Source organism: Rhinatrema bivittatum, chromosome 3 (genome assembly GCF_901001135.1).
Source record: "Rhinatrema bivittatum chromosome 3, aRhiBiv1.1, whole genome shotgun sequence".
NCBI classification, from domain to species: Eukaryota; Metazoa; Chordata; class Amphibia; order Gymnophiona; family Rhinatrematidae; genus Rhinatrema; species Rhinatrema bivittatum.
The window spans coordinates 46,083,934-46,109,862 of record NC_042617.1 but is presented as its reverse complement, the minus strand read 5'-3'; the positions used below and the strand labels follow the sequence as shown (position 1 = coordinate 46,109,862).

The 25,929-nt window shown below is 44.2% G+C and overlaps 1 protein-coding gene and 1 long non-coding RNA gene across 6 annotated transcripts in view; one reads left to right on the top strand and one right to left on the bottom strand.

Moving 5' to 3' along the window:
- The window catches only part of LOC115086822, a 33,866-nt gene extending 9,440 nt beyond the window's left edge, over positions 1 to 24,426 (top strand). Inside the window, exons 2-3 of the long non-coding RNA XR_003855338.1 lie at positions 12,810 to 13,039; positions 23,264 to 24,426. This is a non-coding gene — a long non-coding RNA (uncharacterized LOC115086822). The remainder of the gene's footprint in view (positions 1 to 12,809; positions 13,040 to 23,263) is intronic.
- ESRRG (estrogen related receptor gamma) overlaps positions 1 to 25,929 on the bottom strand; it is a 1,204,337-nt gene that overhangs the window by 422,294 nt on the left and 756,114 nt on the right. The gene's annotated exons all lie outside the window — the stretch shown is intronic.

The following is a 25,929-nucleotide window of genomic DNA, read 5'->3' as shown; positions in this document are numbered from 1 at the left end:
GGAAGGCTACTGCCAGATGGACAGAGGAGCTCTGAGGGGATGAGAAATTGTCAAAGGAGCTCTGAAAGGATGGGGTGAGAAAGGGGGTTAACAGGACTACTGGGAGATGGCAAGAGGAAAGGGAATGCTGCCCGGAATTGGGAAGACTGGTTGTAAAAGTGAAAACTGGCTGTGAGAGCAAATACTCCTGTGAGGATCTGTGAGAGGAGCTAAAAGAAAAAATCCTGGCTGGGACAGGAGAAGAACTGTGAGGGGGAAGAGTGGCTGATAATGGAGTTCAGGGAGACGAAGAGGAGTAGACACTAGGGATGTGCATCTTTTTTTTGACGAATTAAAATATTGTACGGTATTTCCTAATTCGTCATGTATCGGGGTCTCTGAAAATGATAGGAAAACCCCACGAAATTTCATGTAGTTTTCTTATCATTTTTTTTGGGGGGGGGGGGGGGGGGAGAAAGGGCACACAGGAAAAAACAAAACCCCACCCCAACCCTTCAGATCTAATTATTTAGAACCCCCCAAAACTTGCCTAAAGTCCCTGGTGGTCCAGCGGGGGTTCCAGGTGCAATGTCCCCCTCTCGGGCCATAGGCTGCCACTAATTAAAATGGCGCCGATGGCCCTTTGCCCTTACCATGTGACAGGGGCTATCGGTGCCATTGGCCGGCCCCTATCACATGGTAGGAGCAATGGATAGCCCGTGCCATTTTTTAAGATGGTGCCAGCCGTCCATTGCTCCTACCATGTGACAGGGGTTGGCCAATGGCACCGATAGCCCCTGTCACATGGTAAGGGCAAAGGGCCATCGGCGCCATTTTGTTTACTAGCAGCCGACGGCCCGAGAGTGGGGGATCGCTCCCGGGACCCCTACTGGACCACCAGGGACTTTAGGCAAGTTTTGGGGGGGGGGGGTCGGGAGGGTGGGGGATTGTAAATAATTAAATCTAAAGGATTGGGGTAGGGGTTTTTTTTTGATCGGGACAGCCGAAAAAAAACAAACGGTCAGAACCATGGGAAATGAAATTTCCCGCGGTTCTACGAAAACGAAACCGATTGCCGGTACGATTCACATCTCTAATAGACACAGGCTGTGAGGGTGACAGGGGCTGAAACAGAAGTTGAGAGAGGAGAAATGGGCTGCAAGAATGGAGAAGGGGAAAGAAGCTGGGAGAGAGGACATGGACTGTGATAAAAAGAGGAGCTGAGGTTAGACAGAACAAGAGAGGTGAAGAGCTGTGTGGGACAGAGCGGAGGAAGAATGTTAGGTAAACCAGGTAAACCAAGAATGTTAGGTAAACTAGGTAAACCAAGAGAAGGGTTGTGAAGAGAGAGGGGGTTATGGTAGAGGAAAGAGTCATGAAGGTGTGAGGAGAGGGATAGAAATAGCAGGAGGGGTGAGACTAGGAGGAACTGAAGAGAAGTTAATGAGCTATGGAGAGACAACCAGCAGATAGAAAGAGATACAATATACACAGAGGAAAAATAACAGAAATCATAGAAAATGAGAGGAAGACCAGAAAATAAGCTTTAAAAGAAAAAGCATGAAGAAGCAGAGAGGAAGCTAAGAGAAAGGCAAGGGCAAGCAGAGACAGATTCAAACTACAGACATAAAGTAGAGAAATTGGTGAAGATTTCTGTGTTAGCTGGGATGGATCAAGGGTGGGGTTCAGCTTTATGTGCCCTTTTCTTCCAGACCTGCAGTCATCGGGGTAAATAAGGCACTTTACTGGAAGGATGGGGTAGGAGGAGGTTGTGACAGCATGCAATGCCATGGGCTGAAAATCACTCTCAAAAATTGCTCTCCCTTGGCAGTTCCAATATTGAGAAGGGCTGTAGCCAGGGCTTGAACTGAAGGGGAACAATATTTCCCCTTGTTGACAAAAATTAAAAAAAAAAGAAAGAAATCATTTCCCTTTTATATCCCACATGAGACAAAGTTATCTCTGGGGTTTCCAAGATGCGAGTGGAAAGCACCACATGCAGCTTTGAGCTGGGGAGATGCTGACTGCTAAGCTGTCAGGGCTCAGGGCATGCAGGTGGCAAATGTCTTATGTGGATTCTGCAGGATTGGTACTGGCTCTGGCCTGGAATCTGAGTTCTGGGAGAAGTGATGCAGGGGATTGGAAGGCAGGAGGTGTTATAGGATAAAGAGATGTGCCTCAGTTCTGGGAATACAGATGAGGGAAATGATCCAAACCTGTGGAGGAGGGAGAATTACAAATTGAGAGGTGAACTAAGCCTGATATGCTGAGGAGGGATGAGAGATGAGGAGCAATGAAGGGATGGGTGGATCAAGCCTGCAGAGGAGAGCTGCCTAAGGAGAGGTGAGAAGGAACCTGCAGGGGAGTGGAGGGATGGGAAGAGAGGAGAAGGGGAAATGGGGAGCATAGCACGCTAAGTTGATATAGGGAGTGGAGCAGTCAGAGTGGTACTAAAACCTTGTGGGAACGAGCAGTGATTCCCACAGGCCTGAAGACAAACTAGTCTGATTCAAGATTCCAGCCTTTCTTAAAATGGTATATCTTTATTATAGCTTCACACATGCATAACAGTAGACTGTCTTCCCTTCAGAACAGTGTACTCTCTTTACTTACAGTTCAGTACTGTTTTGTTCAGTACTCACAGTTCAGCTTCGTTTCAGCTCACTGTTTGGGCAGTGTTACATTACAGGAGTTACCTTCCTCCTGGAGACCTTGGCCTGGTCCTGCACAGGTAAATAAGTGAACACTAGGGGCACTGCCTCACATACCCCTCCCCTTAGCTTCGACCCATCAGGCCAGGCATCCCTACTCCCTCCTGATTCCCATCCAGGAGAGTCCAAGTCATCCCATTCTGCTTTCTCTGGCTTCCCAGCAGTTATACTTGGGAACGGGGACCTAGTGACATGCTCACCACCGTCTCTTAGGGTTACCCTTGACAGCGTCACAACCACCACCCAGTGTGCTGTTCATCCCCAGTCCTTTAACAAAGGCCTTTGCTGATTACAGGTTCAAATTCCATCCCAATGGAGCTTTATGGACTGACTGGGTAACCACCAGTGCTGGTTCCTCTATAACCAGCTGTGCCTGCTTTCTGGTGTCTCTGACGTAGAACCCCTCCTTCGCTCCTCTGTATACCCTGCAGTGCTTCCCTTTGGGCTCTCTGCAGTTTCCACCTCTGAAACGCCGGTTGCTGGCTCCTCCACAGCCTCTCTCACTGGGGTCTCTGCAGTGCCACCCTCTGGGCTCTCCATGGCATCTCTTGCTTGCCTTTCCATGCCCTCTCTCTCTGGGCTTCTCATGGAAGTTGTCTCTAGACTCCTGGTAGTATTTGGGCACCCTACAGGGTCTTCTTCGGGACCTCCTTTAGTGCCGATTTCCAACTTCTCAATTCTGCCTCCTCCTGACCAGTCTGTGTTGCCCTCTCCAGGGCTCTCTGTGACCCCTCTCTCAGGGTTCTTCACCACCCCCTTCTCGGGGAATCTCACGTGAGCAGTCTCTGGATTCTCTGTAGTATTTGGGCACTCTAAAGGGTCTTCCTCAGTACCACCTGTAGTGCCATCCCCTGGCCAATCGGTGTTGCAGCCTGATAGCCACTCTATAGTGCTCCTTGCCACTTCTTGACAAGGGTACGAAGGTCCACTCCAAATAGATGTTGACCATGGCCCAATGTGCTTCCTGGTTCTATTTTTGCTCAGCCCAAGCCCGCTAACTCCTTGCAAGGCTCTCTTGTAACTTCCTATCTCCCTTCTGGAGATTCTGGATCAGTGCTTGCCAGCTTCCTTCAGTTATGCTCTTAGACTCCTGCATTCTGGTGCTGCAATACCCTGGCTGCTCCTCTCCAGGTTTTCTCATGGCTGCACACCTTCCCTGCAGAGTGGTTTGCTTGTTGGAGGAGGACCCTACCCTGTTTCCATTTATTGTACTCATAGCCCACTCTGGCAGCTTTTCCAGGGTCACACCCTGTTCAGCACAGCCCTGCTGCACCAGTGTTCCGTCCTCTTTTCTTTTTCAAAGCAAAAAATGTAAAAATAAAAAAGCCTGCATAACCAGCATTGACTAAATCATGTTTAATTCCCTATCAACCTCCAGCTGGGCGTTTTCTGTTAGCTGGTACAAACCTACCCCTTCCTGGCTGTCCCTGCAACCAGGCCCACTCACAGTTTCCTCTTTACCTGAAACTTTTTAAACTTTTTTTTCTTCAGTGCAGCTTCTGAGCCTTTTCACAGACTACCATGCTCTGTGCACCCCTATGCTCTGTACTTTCTTTTAGAGCTACAGGCCCCTTGTGTTCTGCACTATGTTTAGAAGCACAGGTCCTCTTCACAGCTTTATTCAAAACTTTAGAAAGAATTCCATGCATGACTCCATATATGGGAACAAGTGGTGATTCCCACAGGCCTGAAGACAAACTGGTCTGATTCCAGCCTTTCTTAAAACTGTATATCTTTATCATAGCTTCACACATGCATAACAGTAAACTGTCTTCCCTTCAGACAGTGTGCTCTCTTTACTTACAGTTCAATACTACTTCCCTCAGTACTCACAGTTCAGCTTCCTCTCAGCTCAGTGTTATGTTACAAGAGCTGCCTTCCTCCTGGAGACCTGTGCCTGGTCCTGCACAGGTAAATAGGGAACACTAGGGGCACTGCCTCACTAGCCCCTGCCACCAAATATAAAAGTCAAAGTATATCCATTTAGGAGGGGAAGAATTTTAGAAAAATGAAGAGGGAATAAGGAAGGGAGGAGAAAAGAGGAGAAGATGGGGAGAAGAGGAAAAAGATTAGGAGAATGTGAGAGAAAAGTGGGGGTTGAGAGAGTAGTGGGAGAGAAAGGGGAAGAAGACTGATGGAGATGAGCTAAGGATGGAATAAGATTGACTGGTGGGACTTTGAGTGCTTTCCCAGCTTTTGTTTGGACCACATAAATCTTCCCCAATGTCCACATGATCACTGGACATTTAAATACAGCTGGTCAGTCACTCGACCCACTGAGTTGGTTTTTTTTTGGGGGGGGGGGGTTTGTGCTGGGGAAGGCTATAATTTGTGTTGAGTTCAGCACCGCCAATTGTTTTAATTAGCCTAGGTCATGGCCCCGCAAATGGGAAACCCATCCCATTTTCTCTCTCCTCAAAGTTGCAAAAAGGAAAAAAACGTGCCAATTAAGCATTCATTTTACTATGACTTAAAGCTAATTTACTTCCCTTTCTCATTACCGGTTGCCTTTGCTTGTTCTGATGAATTAGTACGTGCATTCTGTGCCTGCACACAGTTTGTGTTAAAGCAGTACTAGCAAATATGGGGTAAGTTTTCAAAACTTTACGTGTAGCTGGGCTTACGCGCGCTGGGCCAATTTTCAAAGCCCGGCAACGCACGTAAATCCCCAGGACGCGTCTAAGTCCCGGGGCCTCGGAAAAGGGTCGGGGGGGGGGGGGGGGTCCGGGGAGGCAGGGCGTGGCTAGAGGCGCCCGGCACATGCTGGCAGGGTGCCAGCGCGCACAATTTCCTCCTGCCCCAAGGCAGGAGCAAATAGTAAGACAAAGATTTGGGGGGAAGGGGGGTTTAGGATTCGGCTAGGGCAGGGGTCGGGAGCCCATGGCTCGCGAGCCAGATATGCCTCTTTTGAGGGCTGCATCTGGCTCGCAGACAAGTGTCACCACACTTTCCAGTCCCCCGCTGACCCAGCTGCTCCCAGGTTCTCCTCTGCCCGGGCTTAAAATGCTGTCAGCCCGGGCGGAACGCGGCAGGACAGCTAGAATCAGCGGCACCGGCATGCTCTCTTCTTCCCGCCCCCCCCCCCCCTGCGGCCCGAAAGAGGAAGTGGTGAGCATCGGGTGCGTGCGCGGGAAGAAGAGACCACGCTAGTGTGGTCTCTTCTTCCCGCCCCCCCCCCCCCCCGCGGCCCAGAAGAGGAAGTGGAGAGCATCGGGTGCGTGCGCGGCAAGAAGAGGCCACGCTAGTGTCCGATGAAAAGAAGACTGCAGCGCAGCTCGGAGGAAAATGAAGAGCTTCAACCGCGGCCGATGGGACTCCGCCTCCGCGAGGGCTGAAAATGAAGGAGGTTAGCGTTGGGAGGAGGCTGCTGCTGCCGCGAGCTCCCGGGGTGGGGGTGGGGGAGAGAGAGAGTGAATGAGCAAGCAAGCATGTGTGTTTGAGATCCTGTGTGTGTGAGTGAGAGATTGCATGTATGTGAATGATTGAGAGCCTGTATATGTGAAAGAGAGTATGTCTGTGATTGAGAGCCTGCCTGTGAGAGAGAGTGCATGAATGTAAGTTTACCATTGGGAACCTGTATGTGTAAGTTTGTGATTGAAAACCTGTTTGTGTGAAAGAGTATGTGTGTATGATTGAGATCCTTTGTGTGTGAGAGAAATCATGTGTATGTATGATTAAGAGCCTGTGTGTATAAGTAAGAGAGAGATCATATGTGTCTGTGTGTGATTGAGAGCTGGTTTAGGTGATGGAGCATGTGAGTATGTGATTGAGAGCCTTGTTTAAATGAGAGAGAGAGAGACCATGTGTGTCTGTGTGTGTGATTGAGAGCTGATTTAGGTGAGGGAGCATGTGAGTATGTGATTGAGAGCCTGTGTGTAAATGAGAGAAAGAGAGGACATGTTTGTAAGCATGTGAATGAGAGTCTGTGTGTGAGAGAAAAAGACAGCATGTATTTATGTGATTGAAAGTCTGTGTGTGTGTGTAAGTGTGAAAAGATAGACAGCATGTGTGTAAATGTGTAATTAAGAGCCTATATAAGTGAGAGATAAAACATGTGTATATGTGAGTACTGAGAGCATGTGTGTATAGGTGTGTCATTGAGAGCCAGTGTGAGAGAGAGCGCTGGTATGTGACTGAGAGGAGAAAGTTCCAAGCAAACCACCCCGCCTCCTGCTAATTCAGAACAATCTCAGGACACCTGGATATCAAACGTTCCCAGGTATGCAGAGCAAAAAAAAATTTGTATCCTTATTATTTTTCATTACTGGGTCTTTGTGTCTGCTATTTTGAAATATTTTGTTGGTATCTGGAAATGTTTTATATGAGTTTTTAATTATTGGATATTCCACTCATCAGCTGTTTCGAAATATATTCTTTTTGTTAGTACAGTTTTACTGCTGATGATTTTATATTTCTTGATTTGTTTTATAAGGATGGGTGATGTTTCTTTTTTCCTTTGTTACACTGCATACAGAGACTCTGGCTTGTTGCAGTTTCCAATTCAGTTTTTTCTGCATGCTTCTAGTTATGCGTTTTGGTCTCTTTATTCTATGTTAGGTGAGGGACAGCACGTGATTCAGGTGAGGTTTTCTGCTGGCGTGTAGTTTCTGTGTAGGACTCTATAGCAGCCTGACTTGGTCCGTTTTCCTAATAGGAGATGTATTGGTGTCTTAAGGCCTGGTGTTATATTTTCAGAGACTTATTGTACTTTAAAAGTGTGATCTTACATAAAATGCACACATTTACTTGTATTTAGTTTTAAACATATTGTATGGCTCTCATGGAATTACATTTTAAAATATGTGGCGTTTATGGCTCTCTCAGCCAAAAAGGTTCCTGACCCCTGGGCTAGGGGGTGGGAACAGTTAGGGGAAAGGGTAGAAGGTTAGTATAGGGGGGATAGGGAAGTTCCCTCACAGGCCGCTCCTAAATTGGAGCAGACTGTGAGGGAACTGCAGAAGGCCGCTGCCGTCGGTGCACGCAGGTTGTACAAATGTGCACCCCCTTATGCGTGCCGACCCCCGATTTTATAACATGTGCGCACCAGTGCGCACATGTTATAAAATCACGTGTCCATGTGTGCGCGCCGGGTAGCATGCGCACATGGATGCGCACACAAAATTTTTTAAAATCTACACCTAAGTTTTCTATAATCATTTTTTTAAAATTATTTAGAACAAACTCTACATTCACCACACTTAAAATACTTTTTTCTCTTTGACCTGCATATTATACCCAAGGAGGTATTACAACTTATTGAGAGGTCCTCATATTTAGCAATGTAAATAAACTGTGTTCTAGTGCTGTTCGTCAGCAGCTGCTCTGATGCACACTGATCTCACTGAGATCAGGCCATTTTCATTACAAGACCTGGATCTTGTTATAAAAACTTAACCATAAATATTGGACAGTTAAAATTATCATCTACACGCCTGAAGAAGAAATGTGAATTTCGAAACATTGTGCCAGTGTCGGGCAAGTTCCATATAACTTGTATGCAGTGCCATCAAATCTAGGACTAACTTCAAGTTATCTTTTTTACATGGTTAAGTTCATGCTCCTTGTAAATAAGACACAATCCTCCTGCTTTATAAAAATGTATTTTTATTTGCAAATTTAAAAAATTGCTTAAAAAATTAATTTCTTGCAGGACACTAATAAGACCAGACTTAAGTCACACAAAAAAAAATATGAGTGCAGCCTGTTGCAAAATTCTGATGGTCATAGTCTAATCTAACCTGTCATTATTAGTGATTTGCTTGCTTGAACTGGTTGAATGAGTCTTCTATTTTTGTATTTTGCTCACTATTTGCCTCCAGAAATTACTATTGCACACTGATCTCATTCATCCAAAGCCTGAATATAATCTCAACAGCTGAAAACTGATGATTAGGGCGAAGAGAGCTTTCAGAAAAAAGGGAGATGGCCACAATAAAGGCACAAATGGAAAAATGGTGGAATGGAGAGCACCCAACTAGCTGATCGGGGGAAGGAAAAGACTCAAGATCCAAGAAAGATGAAATGAAAGGAAGATATGCTCCTTTACCCTAAGAAGATCTATACCATTGCTGCAAGATGGCTAAGACTGGCAGGACCTTCAACAGCAGCGGGCATCCAGCATAGCCTGCGGTTTCTGAAAGCACTATCCATAAAGGGGACCGTACACAGAATGCTGAAGATTTTGCACCAAAACGAGCAAAGATTTTCTCATGGTGCTGGCTCATTTAAATAATACAGAAATTACAACTGTGGCATATTTCTTGCACTAAAGCCCGCACCAAATTACAGATTAGCAAAAAAATTCTTATCTACAGCTCCCCAAGAGGTAGGTGAGTTTCACCAGGTTGTAAAAGGTTTTGTGGAAATTTAACTAATGCTGAATCACTAATGAGCCAATCTACATGATTTCTCAGTTCACTAGTTATTCTCTGTGGGGAAGATCTTTAAAAAAATACGCGATCGCGTACTTTTGTTCGCACACCAGGCGCGAACAAAAGTACGCTGGATTTTATAAGATACGGGCGTAGCCGCGCGTATCTTATAAAATCCGGGGTCGGCGCGCACAAGGGGGTGCACATTTGTGCAACCTGCGCGCGCCGAGCCCAGCGCGCGCTGCCTGTTCCCTCTGAGGCTGCTACGATTTCGGAGCGGCCTTGGAGGGAACTTTCCTTCGCCATCCCCTCACCTTCCCCTACCTAACCCACCCCCCCGGCCCTATTTAACCACCCCCCTACCTTTGCGCGTGCCGGCCAGCAGCCCCTGCTCCATCCTCCGGTCCCGGGGGCTGGTCCAGAGGCCTCAACCACGCCCCTGGGCCGGCGCCACGCCCCCATTTTAGGAACGCCCCCGGACATGCCCCCTCCCGCCCCTTTTCGAAAGCTCCGGGACTTACGCGCGACCCGGGGATTTATGCGCGCCAGCGGCCTATGCAAAATAGGTGAGCCGGCGCGCGTAAATCCGGAAGGATTTACGCGCGCAGGCCTTTTAAAATCCGCCCCTGTATGTTTTGTATACAGGCAGCAAGTGAAAAATAGCACATGCAAAAACAGCAAACAGTGTGTGTACATATTTGCAAGTGCCATTACTTGCGATTATTTTCCCCGTGCCATTGTGTGCTAGGAGACTGGCTTTCTGCACTTTCTTGGGGGGGCCGAAAACTTAAATCCGAGCCCCACAAAACCTTCAGAAAGCCAGTCTCCTAGCACAGATCTGAAATGGTGTTTCTTTTTCCGCAACTTTTGCCAGTTCTTACACTTTGCACGTCCAGGCAAATGTTCTACAGTGGAAGTTGTGTGGTGGGGAATGTTGCTTGCATACTTCCCCCCCCCCCCCCCCCAGTGGATGTTTTTTTCACTTCCCGAAGTTGCAGAAAATTACTTTCTTTAGGATTTGCTATTTCAAAGTTAACTAGCAAACTGATTAGCAGATTTTTTTTTAATACTTTTTTTTTTAGTCCTACTTTTACCAGAAACTTAATTCTGGGCCCTGCTGTGATAAGACATAGAGAGTCTGCTGAAGTCCGTTTCTTCAAAGCTAAGACACTGACGCATGTTGCTTTCTTTTCTGAATATCCTAATAGTTGGTTTGTTTTTTTTTTACTTACATACAATGTACTTTACTGCATCACTAAAGTCAATAACAAGCATTGCAAAAGTGTTTTCTAAGCCATTGCTCGTGTTTACTAATGGATGTTCTAGATATGATAAAATTTGATCATGTGTTGTTTTTTCAAGGAGTCATGTTCTAACAGTATGTTCAGGGCAGGCAGAGCTACTAGTAGTCTTACTGTATACTTAGTTTCAATGAACTCTGAATCATGGGCAAAGCACATGAAAACTCAGCAGAGCCTCTAAGCCTTAAACCAGGCAAAAAAAAAAAAGGAAAACTTCAAGATATATACCATGTCACTGCACTGTGGATTGTCAGCGCCACAGATGATGTTGCAGTTCCCAGTGAAGACACGTTATTTCCCCAAGGGACAACATGAAGAAAAGCAAGTCGGCTCCCGCCACCGACCCACGTGCCACAAATCAGTAAAGGCAGCAGCAGGGGGCAGATCTCTCTCTAGGAAAGTTGATGTGGTCACTTCAGACAGCAGACTTTTTGAGATGGAAGCAAGGAAGAAGCTGCACGTGCTGGCACAATTAGGGGTTTCCACCTCCCCGATGGCCTTCTTTAGTGACCTGCTGGCAGATTTCCTGCCCTGAGCCAGCAGAATGAAGAAGCTCAGCACAGCAACTCGTAAGTGATGAGGGTGAGAGGAGATGGAAGGACAGGGGCTGTGAGTAAAAGGAGAAACAAGGAAACGGCAAGGGGATGTGAATGACAGGGGATGGAAGGAAATGGGAAACCTATGTGAAGGAGAAAAAAAAGAGAAGGAAGGAAGGAGGACAGGGGGTATGAGCGGGGTGAAAGAGGGGAGAGAAAAAGGAAAGGGGTGAGGAAGGGGGAACAAAAAGTTGGAGCAAGATTGTATAGAGGTGGCATAGATATTGGAACAGAGGTGGGAGGTGCAGGGGCCATGACCCCTCCAGAATTCCCACTGGAAGCCTCACTGGTGGCAAGTGGCCATTATGTCCTTTCTATTGTCACCTCCCCACCCCGGGCATTGCCACCATCCCTTCACTTACCCTCTCTGCTCCTGGAGGATTGTGGCTTTTCAGTCCCTTGGGTTGCTTCCTCCTTCTTTGCTGCCAGCGCCTGAATAACGTCATCATTGCCGACAGATGAGGAGGAGGAAGCTTCCCACGTGGCACTTCCACGATCCTCCAAAACCAGATCTGGATGGGCTGCCGTGGAGCCCATCCTGCGGTGGTCGTCGTAGCTGAATGAGACTCTTCCTGCCTGCATGCATGTATGTCTGAGAGAGTGCCTGCCTGTGTGTATTTGCAAATGCCTTCTAGCCCGCATGTTTGTATGTGTGTGTGTGCGAGTGAGAGTACCTGTCTGACTGCATGCATCTTTGTATGTGAGAGAGTGCCTGCCTGGCAATGTGTGTGATTGTATCTTCTTGCCTGGATGCATACGTGTGTGTGTGTGTGAGAGAGAGAGTGCCTGCCTGGCTGTGTGTGATTGTACCTTCTTGCCTGGATGCATACGTGTGTGTGTGTGTGTGTGTGTGAGAGAGAGTGCCTGCCTGCATGTTTGTGCGAGAGCTTGTGGGGAATGTTTGAGAGAATGAACATGTGTGAGTGTGAGAGAGAGAGAGAGAGGATAAAGTTTGTGTGGCCACCCTCCCTCCATTCCACAACATTTTCAGGGTGGCTGGCCATCAAAAGATCCCCGGCATAGAGGGCAGGAGATTTTTTGCTCTTTTACTAGTTCGTTGGCTGTTCTAAAATATTTGTTCCTTTTATGAATATGGTTTTAGATTTTATGAATGGGCGGAGTGGGGGTGGAGCTTGGTTGCCCCCCACCCATGGGGGAGTGGTATGAGTGGGAGAGAGTGCGCCACACACAGACCGCCACCATTCAACCATCTCCTCCTCCTCCCCCAGGGGGCATGAGGGAGGATTGTGGTAGGGCTCCTGGGAGTGCGGCAGGGTTGTCAGCTTCCTACAGAAACATTTTTTACTGACACTCTATCTGCCACACTGCTGGGAACCCTGAACTCTGCTGCGTTCCTCCCCCTCGCCAAAACAAAATTCCAAGGGGGAAAGTCCCTTGGCCCTCCATAACTTTGGTTGGCAGGGGGAAAGGGGGCAACGCCATCTCATCCCTCACCTCAGGCAGCAGATTGTCATAAAATATGCCAGTAAATAATGAGCCTAAGGCCCATGAGGCTCACAGACTTTGCTTTCCTTAACAATGCTATAGTTACCAGTTATTTTCTATTACTTTCCCTTCACTTCCTCATAACTAAGAGGCCTCTGTGCTTACCCCATGAATTCTTTTACTCTCTCTGCCTCTACTGCCTCCCCTGGGAGACTGTTCCATGCATCCACCACCCTTCTTATGAAAAACAATATTTTCTAATATTTATATTTCTTCTCAGCAAGCGTGTGGAATGGCAATCACAGAATGAGGTTCCTATACTTGGTCCCGCTGAGGGTAACTACATAGTGAAGTGGTGATAGGGGGGCTCTGAATCTGAATAGTATAATTACAGCATTGTGTCAGTGTTTTAGGTATCACAGCAATAAACCACAAGAACACGGCTCCAGTGGTTTATGATGCCAACTGAACCCAAAGGTGTAGCGACTTCCTGGTAAAATTCACAGCTTATCTTAACCTTCATCTGGGAGCTGGAACTGTCAACTCACTTCCGAGCATGCATCAGCCTGGTTTTGCCATCCTTCATTTCAGCGATTTCACGCTGTGTGCTGCAAGCCATTGACGACATCATTCAGGTCAGCTCTGCACATTCTTCTGACTCAGATGCACCTTAATTATGGATGCTGTTTTGTTATTTTAATAACATGGTAATAATAATAATAATAATAATAATACACCAATGCCTTCAGATTTTGAAATGTATAGCAGCAGGGGATATAAATGTGTTTACATAATTTAGTTGGCAGGTAAAACAAGAACACACTTTTTATTCAGGTTTGTATTTCTTGGGAAAAAAAGCAGTTTATAGCTTTTTTTTGAAAGTTTTCCTACTTAGTCACTCCCACCGCTGAGGGTATTAATTAGTTATTAAGCTGTTATTGGGCTCACATTCAGGTTCCCTGCAGACATCAAAGCAATACCAGTAAAGAAATCATACAGCATGAACAGCCAAAAAGTGACTTCCTGAATGGACATTACTAAACATGGCCAGAATATAAGAATAAAAGATGGACACATTCTTTTTGGGACTTTGTAAGTTTATATCTGAGGAAGGGACCCATGTGCAGTCGAAAGCTAGTGCCTAATAAAATCTTTTTTTTGGCCCCAAAAGATAAATCACAACCCAAGATTACTCCAGTTTTTTCCAGAATCAATAGAATTACAGGAACTCTACAGTTTTTTATTCCAACAAGTGTATAAATGTAAGAAATAAAAAGGTCAATATTCAAAGCTTTTTAGATGGATAACGCACAACTTAAGCTTCTAAATGGCAAGTTTTTGAATATCGAACCACTTATCTGGCTGAAAACTAGCCGGATAAAAAAAGAGACATTCCGGGGCTCTAAGCTAACAACTGAATTACAGCTGGATCCAGCTAAGTTGGCTGGCTAACGTTAGGCCTGCTTCACAGTAGGGCTAAAGTTATCCGGCCTTGTGTGGTTAGATAACCAGCCCCTTAACCGGGAATCTTCAAAAGAAAATAAACAAACACAGGCCTCCTGGCCCAATACCCACCCCAACCTCCATCTCAAATGTAACAAAAGTCTTGTGACTGAGATCTCCCCCAAATCCCTCCTAAACCAAAATTTCTGTGTTGATTCTCCAGGCTTCCCTCTCCCTCCTCGGGAAGAAAATTGAAAGAAAAATTGTGCAATGTTGCCAAACTCCATGGCCCTTCCTCCACGCTGCCATTACCCCTTCAAGCCCTTCTACCCAGCCAATGCCCGGGACCACAGCATCCTGTGATCAGAGTAACAAGGCAATGATGACAGAAAAAAACCCACATGGTCCATCCAGTCTGCCCAGCAAGTTTCTTAAGGTAATAACTCTGCTCTGTGCAGGTCTTATGTTAAGGGTACTAATATTTATAATCAAAATCAAGAAACTATCAAACCCATAACTAAATTACTGCTAGCAGCATTTTTTGCAGGGGGGGACGCAGGCGTCTTGATAACTCAGACAATGCTGCTTGAACGTGCTTTGATTTTGGACATGGTCATAGAAGCACTCCTGCGTTTTTTCCATAGTCTGCATATCAATACCCGGACCATAAATGATGGAGCCCAGTGTTGGCCGTAAGATCCCAGAGCTTCCATCATGGCTCTTAGCAGCCACACTGGAAGGAAAAGCTTTCATCGCAACTGTCAGCATACTGCAATCCCAGGTCACATAAGGGGCTTGTTTCAGGTACTGGGAGGGTGGGAGGGCTTGAGGTGGTGATGATGGGGGTGGGGGGGTTTGAAGGGGGGCAAGGATGCACAATTTTTTTCCATTATTTTTCCCAGGGAGGGAGTGGGGAGGCCTGAAGGGCTGGTGCCAAGATTCTGATTTAGGAGGAGCTTGTGGGGGATCTCAGCCAGTAAAGGGTTTGTTACATTTGGGTGGTGGGAATCAGAGTGCCACTGAACTGGATATCCTTTGAAAACATCCGGTTAAGTGGCTGGCAATCCGGACAATCAAGGATGGATAACGTTAGACATGACTGGTTATACTCAAAAGCTGGCTGGTTAGATTTAAAGGAGGCTGGATAAATGTAATAACGTTTAGCAGGTAACTTGTCCACTCGCCAGCTTACTGAATATGGACTTTGAGATACATAAGGCTGCTTTTCAGCCTCTTATGCCTAAGATGAAATATGAGGGCTGATTCATGAGCGGAGGAGGATAAAGCATAATGCCCTACCATCACAACCCTCTCCAGCAGGGATACAAAATTGTTTGGGCTCTTAAAAAAAAAAGATTTATTTATATTAGGAGAAAAGAAAAGAGGATAAAAAAATAAGACCAAAAGAGGAAACAAATAGGTAGATTGATTACTTATATTTATAGTCCAGGTTTCTTTATTTAAAAGTAAAAGAGGAAAATTAGGAAATGCAATATACACAGCCAGTAAGCACAAGACATGAGAATAGAAAAGATTAATAAAATTGCAACAAAAAATAACCTAGATGGGGAATCATACATAGTTTACAGCCTGAAGTGTATAATTTATCATTCTCAAACTATTTTTTTATAAGCAGCCTGAGATTTATATAAAATACATACACCGTTCTACCAAAAGTGAACACTTAAACTAAAATCTTTCCCGTTACTAAGAATCATTTTTAAAGCAACTGATAACATTAAGGCCAGCAACTTGTTTGGAGCAGCAGATAGCTTAAACACAACCGAATTCCAAACCGCAATTTGAAATGAAATGTCACCCTCTATGTCCGAGGTCTCAGATACCATCGGCCATCCTTTCTTTCAGAAGAGCTGGAGATTAGGGCAATAAAGCAACATATGAGAAAATGCTCCAACTGAACCATGACAGGGACCAGCACTTACAATTCACTGTACCTGTTCATGCAATAGGGATCCAAATCGTTAGGGATCGAGCTGGGTTAGCTGAGAAGGAAACTCTAATTTAGAGCAAAAATAAGATCATGGAACTGGACCTTTATTATATCCTAGGTCGCTCTCACCCACTTTTTCCAAACCTTTACAGCAATCTACTTGAGAATTCTGTAACACTATAACATTTGGATTCTACATGACGAAACACACACACACACACACACACAGACTTTGGGATATACTAAAATATCCAACGCTTCAGATGATTTCACATTACAGATAACTCTGCCAGCCTGACTTGTTATCTGGTTATGTCAGGGTCTTCTGAGGCTACGTTAACAGGCTAATCCCAGTTTTCAGAATTATCTAGCTAATCTAGACAGATAATTTTAGGACAGCTGAAAAACAATACTAAAGATACTGGATAAAATTATCTGGCTAACTTTAAGATAGCCAGGTACATTCAGCGGCACCGGTGTGCCACTGAATATTCTTGCTAAGTTAGCCGGATAAGTTTATCCAGCTGTCTTTCCCAGCTGACTAGAGGCTAAATATGGACCTCTGTATTACTAAATAATATACTGTTGCCACTGTCAGATGCACACTGCCCCTCTCCCTGAAGAAAACCAACCTGATCGTTACGATTTAATTCTCTACAAGTTTCTCCAAGCTCTACACAAGACTTTTACTACAAATATTACATAAGAAGATAAGAAATGACATATTAAATCAGATGAAAGATCTATCTATCCCAGCATCCTGTCTCCTGTACTGGCCAATCCAAATCACAAGTATCCAACAGAATCCGAAAGAATAGGTCCACATCTTCTTGCTCATGACCAAGGATAAGCAGTGCTTTCCCAAGTCTACATGGCACACTTTTCCTCTAGAAAATTGTCTAAACCCTTTTTAAACCTAGCTAAGTTAACTGCTGTCACCATATCCTCTGGCAACAAATTACATAGTTTAATTGTGTGCCGAGTGAAAAAATACTCCCTCTGATTTGTTTTAAATGTGCTACCCATTAGTCTGAGTATTATTGGAAAGAATAAATAACTTCTCCCTATTAACTGCTCTACCACATTCCTGATTTAAAAAATCTCCTTCATATCTTCTCTTAGCCGCCTCATCTCCAGGCTGAAAAGCCCTAACCTGTTTAGCCTTTCCTCATAGGGGACCATTCCATTCTCTATATCATTTTGGTTGCCCTTCTCTGTACCCTTTTCTAGTTGGGCATTTTTTGTTTTGCCATGGGATGTCCTTTTGCAATTCCCCACAATCAGCTCATGATTTAAATACTTTGAATAATTTTGTGTTATCTGCAAATATAATCACCTCACTCGGTTCCCTTTTCCAGATTATTTATAAATATATTAAAAAGCAATGGTCCCAGTACAGACTCACTTTTGTCCACTTGTTTGTTAAGCCTTTCAAAAAAAAATCTAACAGATTTGTAAGGCAAGACTTCCCTTTGCTAAATTCATGTTGGCTCTGCCCCATCAATCCGTGTCTATCCATATGGTCAGTAATTTTGTTCTTCAGAATAGCTGCTACCATTTTGCCCAGCACAAACATCAAGTTCACTGGTCTGTAGTTTCCTGGTTCAATTTTTTTAAAAATGAGTGGTACGTTGGCCCCCCTCCAAACCTCAGTTACTGTAGCTGATGTGAATGAGAAGTTACAGATTACTAGTAATATGTATACTATCTGCTCCCAGTGATTTGTTACTCATTTGTCAATTTGTTCTATTAACGTTTTCCCAGTTCATTGTGATTTGCTTCAGTTCCTCTAAATCATCTCTTTCAAAGAATGTTTCTGACACAGGTATCTCCTTGAGACCCTCTTCAATAAAGACCAAAGCAAAAAATTAATTTAGTTTTTCTGTTACGGCCTTGTCTTCCCTGAGTGCCCTTTTTACCCTCTCAACCATCTAGAGGTTGATATTCAAAAGCCATTTAGACAAAAAACTTAAATTATCTATCTAAATGGCATATTCAGTGACATATCCAGCTAAATTCTAATGTTCTGGGGTGGGCAGGGGGCGTTCCAGGGAGGAGTGACATTAGCCGAATAAGTTATCCAGATAACGCCGATATTCAGTGTTGGATAATTTATTCGGCTAAATCCGAGTGGGCCACAGACTCAATTGCTGCTGACAGCACTATTGAAGATACCATGCTAGTTAGTCGCATACAATTATCCAGCTAATTAGCTGTCACGGATGTGAGATCTTGGGCTGTGGCATGGTTGATGTAGCCTAGCAGGCGAACTTACTAGACCCACACCAGCAGCAGGTGGACTCACTCTTACTGGGACTGGTATTAGGGCTTTACCAATACCAGCCCCATTCCCTGCAGACTGAGCCCTTGCATTCCAGGGACAGGCAGACCATAGGCGAGGGTCCCGTAAAAAGTGGTCAGAGAAAGTTTAGCGGGCAGTGGTCAAGGCAGACAGCAAGCAGATTGTGTTGAATTCCAGGCCGAGGTCAGGACAGATGGCAATCAGGTGGTGTCAAGGTCCAGACTAAAGGTCAGGGTAAGCGACAATCCAGAAGAGTAGTCAGTGTCCAAGGCCGGGATCAGAGAAGGACAGACGAGACTAAGACAAGACACTGAAGGACCAGAGCACGGAGGGACCAGCAGGGCAAGGTAACAACAAGGCAGGACTAGATAACAGCAACACAGGGCAACCAGGAGGCAAAACAAGCCAAGGAGCAATAACAAAGGCAACAAATCTGTATGTGAGAAAAGTAAACAAAAGTAAAAGAAATAAGAAACTGATCTGGTTTTCAAAGGATGTGGCTGATAAAATAAAGACAAAAAAAGCACCATTCAAGAAATAAAGGATCCCAAAAAGAGGAACACAAGGAAGAATATCTGGTGAAACTGAGGGAGACGAAGAAAGAAATCAAGAAAGCAAAAAGTCAGGTGCAAGAAATGATTGCCAAAGAGGTAAAGTGAGGTGACAAAACATTTTTCAGATATATCAGAGGAAGGAGAAAGGTCCGAAGTGGTAGAGTGAAACTGAAAGGTGACAAAGATCAATGTGTGGAAAGAGATGACGAAATGGCAAAAATATTAAATACTTCAGTTCGGTTTTCACTAAAGAAGACTCTGGAGAAGGACCGTCGCTAGTTAACAAGACTGTGGATGGGGATGGAGTAGACGATACTATGTTTACAGAAGAGAATGTGTGGGAAGAGCTAGGAAAACTGAAAGTGGCCAAGGCTATGGGGCCGGATGAGATACACCCTAGGATGCTGAGAGAGCTCAGAGATGTGCTGGCGGGTCTGCTGAAGGACCTTTTCAATAGATCCCTGGTAATGGGAGTGGTGCCACAAGACTGGAGAAGTGCTGTGGTGGTCCCGCTTCACAAGAATGGGAGCAGAGAGGAGGCTGGAAACTATGGGCCGGTTAGCCTCACCTTGGTGGTGGGAAAATTAATGGAGCCTCTGCTGAAGAAAAGGATAGTGAACTATCTACAATCCAGTGGTTTGCTCGACACAAGGCAGCATGGATTCACCACGGGAAGGTCCTGTCAGACAAATCTGATTGATTGGGTGACTAAAGAATTGGATCAGAGAAGAACGCTGGATGAGATTTACTTGGATTTTAGTAAAGCTTTTGATACGGTCCCAATTAGGAGATTTGTGAACAAAATGAAAAGCTTGGGAGTGGGTGCCATGTTAGTAGTGTGGATTGCAAACTGGTTGACTGACAGGAGACAGTGTGTAATGGTAAATGGTACCTACTCTGAAGAAAGAACGGCGTTAAGTGGAGTGCCACAGGGATCGGTTTTGGGACCGTTCTGTTCAATACCTATAGTACCTGAATGTAATCTGCTTTAATGTACTTTTAAGTGCCGAAAAGCAGAATATAAAAATCTAAATAAATAAATATCTTTGTGAGCGACCTGGCAGAAGGGATAGAAGGTAAAGTTTTTATAATTGTGGATGATACTAAGATCTGCAACAGAGTGGACAAGCTTGAAGGAGTAGAGAGAATGAAAAGTGATTTAAGAAAATGAAGAGTGGCCAAAGATTTGACAACTGAGATTCAATGCCAAGAAGTGCAGTCATACATCTGGGGTGTGGCAATCCAAAAGAGCTTTATGTGATGGGTGGTGAAATACTAATGAACACGGACTGGGAGGGACCTTGGTGTGATAGTGTCTGGTGATTTGAAGGCGGTGAAGCAATGTGACAAGGCAATAGCTAAAGCCATAAGAACATGCCATACTGGGTCAGACCAAGGGTCCATCAAGCCCAGCAACCTGTTTCCAACAGTGGCCAATCCAGGCCATAAGAACCTAGCAAGTACCCAAAAACTAAGTCTATTCCATGTTCCTGTTGCTAGTAATAGCAGTGGCTATTTTCTAAGTCAACTTAATTAATAGCAGATAATGGACTTCTCCTCCAAAAACTTATCCAATCCTTTTTTAAACACAGCTACACTAACTGCACTAACACATCCTCTGGCAACAAATTGCAGAGTTTAATTGTGCGGTAAGTGAAAAAGAACATTCTCCGATTAGTTTTAAATGTGCATATGCTAACTTCATGGAGTGCCCCCTAGTCTTTCTATTATCCAAAAGAGTAAATAACCGATTCACATTTACCCATTCTAGACCTCTATCATATGTCCCTTCAGCCGTCTCTTCTCCAAGCTGAAAAGTCCTAACCTCTTTAGTCTTTCCTCATAGGGGAGCTGTTCCATTCCCTTTATCATTTTGGTCGCCCCTTCTCTGTACCTTCTCAGTTGCAACTATATCTTTTTTGAGATGCGGCAACCAGAATTGTACACAGTATTCAAGGTGCGGTCTCACCATGGAGTGATACTGAGGCATTTTCCGTTTTATTCACCATTCCCTTTCTAATAATTCCCTAACATTCTGTTTGCTTTTTTGACTGCCGCAGCACACTGAACCGATGATTTCAATGTGTTATCCACTATGACGCCTAGATCTCTTTCTTCGCTGGTAGCTCCTAATATGGAACCTAACACTGTGTAACTATAGCATGGGTTATTTTTCCCTATATGCATCACCTTGCACTTATCCACATTAAATTTCATCTGCCATTTCGATGCCCAATTTTCCAGTCTCACAAGGTCTTCCTGCAATTTATCACAATCTGCTTGTGATTTAACTACTCTGAACAATTTTGTAGCCAGAAGAATGCTGGGCTGCATAGAGAAAGAAATAGCCGGTAAGAAAAAAAGGTGATAATGCCCTTGTACAGGTCCTTGGTGAGGCCTCACCTGGAGTACTGTGTTCAGTACTGATGCCCTTATCTAAAAAAGGATAAAGACAAATAGAGGGAGTCCAAAGAGGAATGACCAAATTGGTAAGGGGTCAGCATTGTAAGATTTATGAGGAGAGGCCGAAGGATATGAATATGTATACCCTGGAAGAGAGGAGGTGCAGGGGAGATATGATACAGACCTTCAGATACCTGAAAGGTTTTAATGATGCACAATCATCAAACATTTTCTTTTGGAAAGAAATCAATAGAACTAAAGGTCATGCAATGAAACTCCAGAGAGGACGACTCAGAACCAATGTCAGGAAATATTTCTTCATGGAGAGGGTGGTGGATGCCTGGAATGCCCTGATGGAGGAGGTGGTGAAGACAAAAACAGTGAAGGAATTCAAAGGGGCAAGGGATAAACATTGTGGGATCCCTAAAGGCTAGAGGAAGGAATGAAAGAGTGCAGGGGGGTAACTTGCTGGTGTGGCTGTTGCTACCCTTACCAAATAATAGTATCAAGGTTTAATGCATCTCCATCATTGCTCTCTGCTTCAATAGCAGTGGGAAAAGGGGAACTGGATTCAGACACCAACCAACGAGGGCCCCAACTTTTATGGTTTGGGGGACAAATAAACATGGCCGTAACTTGCTGAGGTGGCTTTTACTACCCTTAATCATTAAACCTGATACTTTTGATGCGGCTCCAACATTGCTCTCTGCTTCCACGGCAGGGGTTAGGGAAAATTGGATTCGGACAGCATCTGAGGGCCCTGACTTTTATGGTTTGGGAAACCGATAAGTATGAGAGTACACGTGCAGCAGATACTGGCATAAGCTTGCTGGACAGACTGGGTGGATGATTTGGTCCTTTTCTGCCAACATTTCTGTTTCTATGACAGGCATGGAGAAGTAGCAACATGCATTGAAAGGCAGGAGAACCTGTTCCTGAGGCACTGAAGAATGGAACTTGCTGGGCTTAAAAGGGCAGCCTCCCGTGACATCATCAAGCAGTGCCGCTGGGGCTTTCCTGCCACGAGGCCTTCAATAGGAGCGAGTGTACATACACTATGGGCACACACAGTAGTGGTAGCATTCAGTCAAGAGCAGGAGGGCCTGGCATCAGAGTGGGTTGGCAGCATCTGGAGGTCAGTGCAGCTGGTTGCGGGGCTATCCTGCTGCCAGCCAAACCTTACATTAGTTGAACCATACAGCAGCTGAAACTGGATCCCCTAGTGGTTCAACTGACTGTCACAGAGGTAAGAGTGGCAGTCCATGGGGGCAAACCGCAGGCCGCCAATTGCAACACTTAAATTTGATTACATTATGATCTCTATTGGCAAGCAGAACTACCACATTACTTCTTTCACACCAGATCCTGTATCACAGTGAGAATTAGATTGATCTAGAATAGTCCTCCTTGTCATCCATTCCAGAACCAGTTGCTCCATGAAGCAGTCAATTATAGTATGTAGAATCTTTACCTTCCTAGCACATCCTAATGAGACATTTATCCATTGGGATAATTGAAATCTCCCATTAATTTCTGTCTAATTTATTAGTTTTCCCAATGTCTGTTACTTTTTCACTGTCTCTCTCTTGATTCTGGTCAGGCAGATGGCAGTATAATCCCACCACTATACTCTTTGCTGTACAATCTGGCAAAATAGGCCTGTAGTTTTGTACTAACAGCAGATTTCTGCCTGGCTTCTCCAACGCTACTACCATTGCCTCTAAAAATTACCTTCAACCTTCCCAATCTTTAAGAAATCTTGACAAGGCTGCTTAAGTTTAAACATTAAGGAGGCAATTTTTAAATTACCAATGGAACTATAAGCACATTTTCAAAAGGAAACCCTAGAAAGGATTTTCTTTTGAAAATATGGGATGGTGGGGATTAGGGCTGAAATATGAATGCATGAAGTTGCAAATGTACCTGCAGAAAGGCAGCATGTACACTTCCTCCCACGACCCATGTCCTCCACCCTTGTTTTGTGGTGGATACTTTTAATGACAGAGGGGTGGGAAATTTTCAGAGGGGCTTTTCCCAACAGGAAAATCTTTGAACATTGTCCTCCCCAGTTTTACCAAAGGTCTGATGAAATTTCACAAGCAATCCATCCAAACCTGGAGACTTCCATGGGAATAAAGATTTAATAGCATTCTAAATCTCACCTTCTATGATAGGAAAACGTAACATTTTTATTCTTTTTCTGTAGGTTTTGGATGATCTAAGAAAGATGAGAAGCTTTTATCTACCATTTCTGAAGAATATAAGGCAGAATAATAATTCCTAATATGCTGGACAATCTCAACATCATTATATTGCATTTTTAAGGGCTTTCATTTTCAGTTTAAACCAATTTTCACTTTAATTTTGTGTATCTTGAAAAGCTGTGGAGACAGTGTTTCCAAACCACCCCGTATTCAGTTCAGGCAGACCAGCCTGTTGTATTCATTTCCATCCTTTCTCTCCCTCTTCCAAGCAGTGAAGATAAGTCACAGACCTTCTCCTGATGGCAGTCACACTCTCCTACAAAAGCCAAGAGGAGCCTTGCAAGCTCAGTTTTGCTGACCTCTCCATGCACTGAGAGGAGCCTTGCAGGCTCAGTTTTGATTACCTCATCTCCATGCGCCTGGGAAGCCACTGCTTAGGTGAAAGTTTTCCCAGCACATGGAGATGAGATCATGCAGAACTGAAGCTCCATGATTCCTCTCTGCTCCTGAAGGAGAATGTGGCAGCCATTGGGAGAAGGGCTGGGCTGCTGGTTTAACTCCAGGAAAGGGCTGGAACCGAAGCATCAGCCAGAGCATGGCTGCTCAGACCCCCACCAAAGCAGAGATGAGCAGCAGCCCCTCACCAGAAGAAGGTTCTGGCAGGATCCCTGCCTCTCTGGCTCAGCATGAACTCGGAAGTGCAGAGCATGGGAACGTGAGCATGTTACCGAAAATGAAGGGAGGAGGATCCTGATGACACTACAGCTGATAAAAATGAATGTTTGGGGAAAGGAGATTTGGGGGAGAGGAGGGATTCTGTGAGAGGCAAGAGAAAGGAGGAGATTCCTGGTGGGGGGAGGGTTTTGGAGGTAGGAAATGATTTTTGGAAAGAAAGGAAACAATGAAAGAGTGAAAGGAGAGTGGGAGAAAAAGGGGAATTTTTGAGGAGAGGCGTAAAGGAATTATTTTAAGCTTTTATAGACGTCGTACAATCACCTGATGAATCATTTAAGGGGAGGTTATATAGGTGGGTTGAAAGGGAATGGGATAATGGGAGGTTTCCGTCCAACAAAATAAATTCTGATATTCTCTTGGAAAAATGATTAAACTTTTTTTCCCACTGATTTTCTGCTGCTTTTGATTTTGTCAAAATAAACTATGTTAAATTCCTGATGAAAATAATAATAATAAAAAAAAAGCAAAAAAATGAAGGACACTGCATTTTTGACTTGGCAACCTTAATAACCTGGACCCAACCTCTATTTTGCTAAGATTTAAAATACTGTGCTAAAAGAGGACCAGATTTGTTACTAAGTAATTATTTTTTGCTAAGAAAATTATCAAAACCATTTGTTTACTCAATATTTTGCTGTACTAAGAAACTTATTGTTCAAAACACTATGTCTTTCTTCATTTTGTTTAATCTCTTTTTCTCATATGAGAAGCTCCCTGAATCTTATTTTATTTTTATGGCCAATATAATTAATAATCTCTCCTCTCAAGATAGCCTTAAAAGTAGACAAAAGTTTTCATTCAAAGCAAAATGACTTTTGATTGTTCCTTGCATCTTCTACAAAAAATCCTGATCCTCAACAAAAGAGGAATTAAGCCTCCATATAGTATATTCCTTCTCTAAATTTTCCCATTGTAGGGAAATAAATAACATGAACAGTAATCAAAATATTATACATTTTGAGTTACTAGGTGGGCCTCCCATAGGGATACAAATACCTGTCTAGGAGGAGGCACTATGGTAAGTCTCTCTCTCTCTCTCTCTCTCTCTCAGCATCATACTGAAACAGGCCTGTCAGGAGACATCATGAACTGCGATATACTGGCAATGTAGAACCAAATTGGGCTAATAGTGCAACTTGCGATAACAGCCTTTCGCGATACACATGCTTATTAGCATAAGGTACACCCCTTTTTGGTATCGCATGCGAAATAAATGCGATATTGGAAAATGAGGCCCAAAATGTCCAAAATGATGGTAATCAGTCCTTATTATATTTGGAAAACAAAGTGTCTAAAATGATGGTAAAACATCCTCAAAAATAGTGTAATATGGAGACAAAAAAAAATACTAAATTTACAAAAGATGCTGTTAAAAAGAGTCCACAGTAAGATGCAACCCAAGTGGAGTAATTCCTTCTGGACCATTCAACTTGGATAATAGTCATACTGACACACCATGGGGCAAAGCCCTTCAAGGAACACAAACCTCTTGATTGTATGGTTCTTATTCATAGGACTTAATCCACTCAGAAATCTTAAATGACCAATCCCTTACGACAATGTCTCCCCAAGTGTGCCAGGTTTAAAACACTGATTTTGTAGTCTCACAGTTGTATCACAAGCATCTAGCACATGTATCTATACAATGGGTGTAAGTGCTCCAACTTTGGATAGACATCGTGGGATACTTTTCGTGAAACTGCTCATCGGTGATCAGTGTTTTAAACCTGGCACATTTCACCAGTGATGAAGAGAAAAATTAAAAGTTTAATTCATCCTTCTGTAAATTAGAACTACAAAAAATAAGGTGTTTTCAGTATAATGCAAGATAAGCCAGCATAAAGGATTCACTTAACATGCTTTCCCACAGCAACATACAAAAGGATTTAACTGAACAGAAAGTGTTATGCTTATTTGTATAAAGCAGGATTAC